This window comes from Bombyx mandarina, chromosome 16 (assembly GCF_030267445.1).
Source record: "Bombyx mandarina strain Sakado chromosome 16, ASM3026744v2".
In the NCBI taxonomy this organism is placed as follows: Eukaryota; Metazoa; Arthropoda; class Insecta; order Lepidoptera; family Bombycidae; genus Bombyx; species Bombyx mandarina.
This window is the reverse complement of record NC_143222.1, coordinates 13,236,948-13,242,947: the sequence shown is the minus strand read 5'-3', so window position 1 is coordinate 13,242,947 and position 6,000 is coordinate 13,236,948. Positions and strand designations below refer to the sequence as shown.

The 6,000-nt window shown below is 32.6% G+C and overlaps 1 long non-coding RNA gene across 1 annotated transcript; it reads left to right on the top strand.

The window, feature by feature from the left end:
- The first annotated feature begins 1,390 nt into the window (after positions 1-1,390).
- On the top strand, positions 1,391-4,462 carry LOC149501371 (uncharacterized). Its single transcript, XR_016324314.1, has 2 exons — positions 1,391-1,579; positions 1,692-4,462. It is a non-coding gene; the product is annotated as an uncharacterized LOC149501371 (long non-coding RNA).
- Positions 4,463-6,000: the final 1,538 nt, after the last annotated feature.

Here is a 6,000-nt window from a genome sequence, read left to right as displayed (position 1 = left end):
AAAACTGTTTTTAAAACGCATTGTACTGGAACGCCAACCATCCAGATATGTGGATACCTTAGAAAACGGTTATTATCCGAATCCGATACCGTTATTAAATCAGTCGCGTTGGTGACCATTTAAAACCTGCTTCAAACTTGCCTTTCTGCCTTGTATCGGTCATTAGTTAGGGCTTGAAGGATGAGATAACCATTAAAAAATAACACGATTAAAACTTCAATCTCACGTGTTAAGGTGAGTAGTGACAATCATGCCAGTATCTATGTCTATGTGTTGTGATAAACGCTTATTATCTGGTGAGCCGTGAGCTAATAAAATCAGAAAGACGCTTAGATATTCGTACAGTATTCACTTAGTTAGGGCCAAACTGTGCTTTTGAAGATATAACATTGAGCTTAGTCTGGTGATGAACGTGGAATTGTAAAATCACAAGAGATCAACAGCCTACTGAGTTCCTCGCCGGATCTTCTAAGTGGGTCGCGATTCAGATCTAGTGGTAGATTCTGCGAAGCACTACTCTTGCTAGGGCTAGTATTAGCCAATTCTCTCAGGTTGAGTCCGTGAGCTCAACTACCCATCCAGGCGTAGCTTAAAAAAAAAAGCTACCAGCAAATAGGTAGGAAAAAAGATCGATTTGCATGTCGCACGCTTAGTATTAAAGGGACCTAATTCCTAAGAAGTCTAAAATGAGTTAGTTATACTTGCATGACTTTTACAACGCCATCTAGAACGTGACGCTAAGAAACTAATATAAAAGTAGTTCTATCTTACTTTTATAAACTTTCGGTCTCTTTCACACTTGTGTCCTTGATCACGTCTTTTGAAATAACACAGACATATTCAGTGTTCGATCAATTGTTACAATTGAAACATTTCGGCGGTTATTTTAAAAGTGTCTTATTAGTGTTTAGGTCAGTTTCATAGTATTATTTAAGGTAAGTTTTATGCATATTTTTTGTAATATTTTGACTTTCTAAGCAATGAGACTTTTTAATAGTAAAATTGTTTTGTAGTTATACAGATTAATCAGTTTTAAGTCCATTTAAAACTAAAAAACGATAATGTTTTTTGACCACATTCGTGTTTCAGTCAGTTCGAAAGTAAAAATGTAGTCAAAAATATTTGTATTGGCGTACAATTCAGTGTTATATCTATTTATTACAAATATTGATAACATGTCTAGAGTTACATACAGTTAAGGGACTGTACTTGATTAATAATAATGCATATTTTTATTCACGGAATTTGCGATGTAGCTGTGTTCAGGGTTGAGTCTTATTATAACTAATAATTGCTAAACATTTATTCTTTGCTTTTGGACTTATCAGAGTTTTCTTTTAGGATGTCATCGCGATCAAGAAAAATTATTGATTTAATTCAAACTGAAAATAGTAAAAGTCCTCATCAAAATCTTGACAACCAGGTAAGTAATTATTGAATTGAAGGCACTTTATTTCGCCTATGCTTACCTATATTAATCACCTAAAATATAATTATTTATCATTTATAGGCAGATACTTCATCTAATGAGCTGATAAAACCTAATGATACTATTAAAAGTCAGAGTATTGAAGTTCAGGTACGTTCTTAACTTTACTTTCTATTTATTGATGTAATATTATTATATATAGGAAATTACCTTATCTTTATTTATATGAATCTATATAGTAACCTTTCCTAATTACTTACAGATATTATGTGATATTAAAAATAAACCTGAAAATCAACAATATATGGATGTATCAGAATATTTTGAAGCTACTAAAGGCCGTAAAAAAACACCTATAGATTATCGCGTTTCACCTGTTAATCCTGATGAAAGCGATGCAGATTTAAGCGATGGTGATCCTTCTTTTCAAATACAAAACGAGAAACGGGGTAATGTTTTATTTACATCTATTTATCGTTCGAGTTCTAGTAGTAGTTCTTCTTCTACCTCAAGATCAAGTTCTTCATCATCTAATAGCTCTAGCGATGAGTCTGCGGAAGAACATAATGCTCATAACAAAGAAAATACTAGATCGGGCCCATCAATACAACTTGATAAAAGAACAAGTGACATAATGAAAGATACTATAATGCATGATTAAACTTCGGCAGCAAATAAAGCAGCTGTTGCAGATTTTACTAAAGGTAGAAAACGCACTAGACAACCGGAAAATTGGAAACAAACGAAATGTAAGATTTTGAGAAATTCAGGTAAATCATATATTAATAGCAAAAATACAATAACTAAAGCTCGTCAACTCAAACCACCATGTAATGATACATGCAGATTGCGATGTTTTACCAAGATTAATACTGTTCAAAGGCAAAATATTTTTGATAAATATTGGGGAATTGGGGATATTCATAATCAGCGATCTTTTATTTTGTCATGCTTAACTAATATTGAACCCAAATATAAATATACCAATGCTTTGGCCCCAAGAAATTGTAACAAAGCTTTCCATTTTACTGTTAACGGTAATCCAATCCGCGTTTGTAAAGTTTTTTTTCTTAATACTTTGGATATATCTGATCGTGTGGTTCGTACGGTTAGAAGTAAGACTGACGAACATGGAGTTTTGAAGACTGATTTTAGAGGAATGACTTGTAACCGTAAATCAGATGAGGTATTAATTTCTGACATCAAAGAATTTATTAACTCGATTCCAAGAACAGATTCCCATTACACACGCCAATCATCGACGCGTGAATACATAGATGGTAGTAAAACGATAGTCGATCTTTTTAGAGATTTTGAAGAGGTACAAAAACAAAAAAATAAGTCTGCTGGAAAATATTGCACATTTTATAAAATATTTACCACCCAATTTAATATATCATTCTTTCGACCGCGTAAAGACCAATGCGACCTATGTCTGCAATATCAAAATTCATCCGTTGAGGAGAAGCTTCTGATACAAGAACAATATAATTGTCATTTGGAAGAAAAAACCCTCAGTCGACAAGCAAAATATAACGATCGATGTAAAATCGACAATAATAATAAAGTAATTTTATTTGATCTTCAAGCAGTTCTTCAAACACCTAAAGGGGATACTTCAGCCTTCTACTATAAAAGTAAACTCAATAGCTATAATTTTACTGTTACCTCTTTAAACAAAAAAGTAGAAGGAAAAATTCAGGATTCATATAACAGTGTGCATTGTTATTTTTGGTCCGAAACAGACGCAAAAAGAGGTGCCAATGAGATAGGGTCATGTTTATTAAATTATTTTGAATATCTTTGTACTGAAAGCAGAGCTACAGCTACTAATGACGAAGGCCTTGATCTTATACTGTATTCGGATAATTGTGGAGGGCAGAACAAGAATAAGTTTATCGTTACGGTGTATCTTTACGCAGTGACACATTTGAATATAAAATCTATTACACATAAATACCTAATAAAGGGCCATACACAAAATGAGGCCGACAATGTACATAGCCTTATAGAGAAGGAAATCAAAAAGAATTTGAAATCGGGACCAATATATTCTCCCCATCAATATGTATCGATCATTAAAAATTCACGAAAAAAAGGTTGCAGGTTTATAGTTAATGAGTGTTCTTTTAATAACTTTTATGATTTTAAAAATCTGCAAGAATGTTGGGGGTATAATTTTAGTAGAACCAAAGATGGGAAAACTGTTGTATGGAATGACATAAAAATGATTAAGGTAACAAAGAATAACCCGTTTTCTTTTTTTATTAAAGAATCATACAAACAGCAGAATTTTTCTGAAGTATATGTCCGGAACAGGCGAACTAAAATGTTGCCTTTAAACCAATTAACACTAGTTAAGGCTTACACAGGCAAACAAGAGTTGAGCGAGAATAAAAAAAAAGATTTACGCGAGTTAATTACTAAGAATTTGATACCTAATTTTTATTCTGATTTTTATGATTCCATTCTGTAATGTTAGCTGCAAAGAAACTGATTTTATTTTTTATAATTTTAAATTATGTAAATTAAATTTATAAGAAAAAAGGATTAGAAAAGGTTTGCGAAACCTTTGTGTTGGATTATACGATTAACTACTTTTGAAAATTTTTATAATATAAGCTGCTGGAACTGATTTGAACCAAAGCAGCCCAATCAAGTTTAATGTGAGACTGATTCAATTATGTCTTAGAATTTAATTACTTATAGTTTGTTAGTTAATTAGATAATTATTGGTAACAAATTAAAAAGTTCTGTGAAACTATTAATTATGTTAAGTAAATAAACATAACCAGATTCTATTAATTAGTTTTATAATGAAAGTGTATTTTTTAAGTTCTAGTAACATAAGTGCAACAACGTTAATAATTTTCGGAGTTTTAATACAAGTTTGTCTTTATTGTTGATTTTAGTTTCCATTAAAAGAGACCAAACTGAGAAAAAATGTTATTATTTTTAGTAATAGTTTGACTTATACCTAAAATGGCCAGTCGCTTTGTATGTGTGTTTAAAATTAAAATGACTTAAAACAAACGAAGTTGTTATACTTTTTAACGAATAACCTTTCATTTAATATTAAAAAGACCTAAAACTACATTCACAATTTTAACAGCCAGTAATATACAAAATAAATAATATTTAATAAAAATTTAAACTACGTTTAAATCCTAATTTCATATACTTTGATAAACGCAAAAGTTAAACTGTAAAATTATCATATTGCAATATTTATAGCTAAATAAACAGCCTGACCTCTAATTGCAAATTGTTTTTAGCGATTTGCCAAAAAAGTGATTTTTTGAATTCAGTCACTTTAATACTAAGCGTGCGATGTGTGCAACAACACACACTGAAACTAGGTTTATATGTTTTGTTTACTAAATCGTTATCTTATCGTAAATATAGCGCGATTTTGAAAACATCGTTATTTTTATATACAGGGTGATGAGTTTGTCAATTTCTTAAAATATAAAATGTACATATTGAGAAACACTTTTTAAGTTATTGCATAGCTTTTATCGCGGGCCTTGAGCGCGGCGACCGAATCATGAAATTCCGTAACGGAAAAAACCTAACATCCCTCACTCCGCCTACCATGTAGCTCGCGTTCAACACATTCACACGTTGCGCTTGTGTAGTGTTTGTGAATAAGCGCGTGGCGTGACGTCACACTGCATGCGCATCATGAAAAGTCTGCCCATCTCTCTCTCTCGCGCGGTCTAGCTTATGAGTGTGAAGGTTTTGGTTTTATTAATGTTAAATATAGCGTGGTCTTGTTTTATGTTTTAATATTAAATTATCATTGTCTAATTATAATTGCATAAGTTGATAAAAAATGCTATACAAATAGCTTTACCGCGGCAGTTCCCGAGTGACACACGTTTTTTTTTATTGCTTGGGTTGGTAGACGATCTCACGGCTTACATGATGTTAAGTGGTTACCGGAGCCCATAGAAATTTACAGCGTAAATGCCACTTAGCTTGAGATGTGAGTTCTGAGGTCTCAGTATAGTACAACGGCTACCCCGCCCTTCAAACCGAAACGCATTACTGCTTCACGGCAGAAGTAGGCAGGGTGGTGGTACCTACCCGTGCGGATTCACAAGACGTCCTACCACTAGTAATGAAGCGAGACAAGCTGACGGCTCACATAATGTAGCTACAGATCGTTATGGATGCCGCTGAAACCAAGAGATAGACTGATGCGTGTTTTCATTACAAACAGAATGATGCCTCTTTCAAGTTTTTAAACCGCCGATTAATTAACATAATGGAGCTTCTGCTTTATTTCGGAGACAATGGACATAATGATATGAACACTACTTATCTTAAAATATGAGATCGAATACTCAATAATTCATTGCATTGGTTGTAAAATTCTTCAAACCGAAATCTACCCAACACCAGTCATTACGCAATTACACATACATATATGTGTATACATACGGGCTATATTTTCTAAAACATCGCATATTCCTGTAAGATCTTCTGAATAAACTAGAGTAAAACGGAATATATCTAGTAGCTTTTTAAGTTCGATATTAGAACATGTCGTAGCATAATAGTCCTTA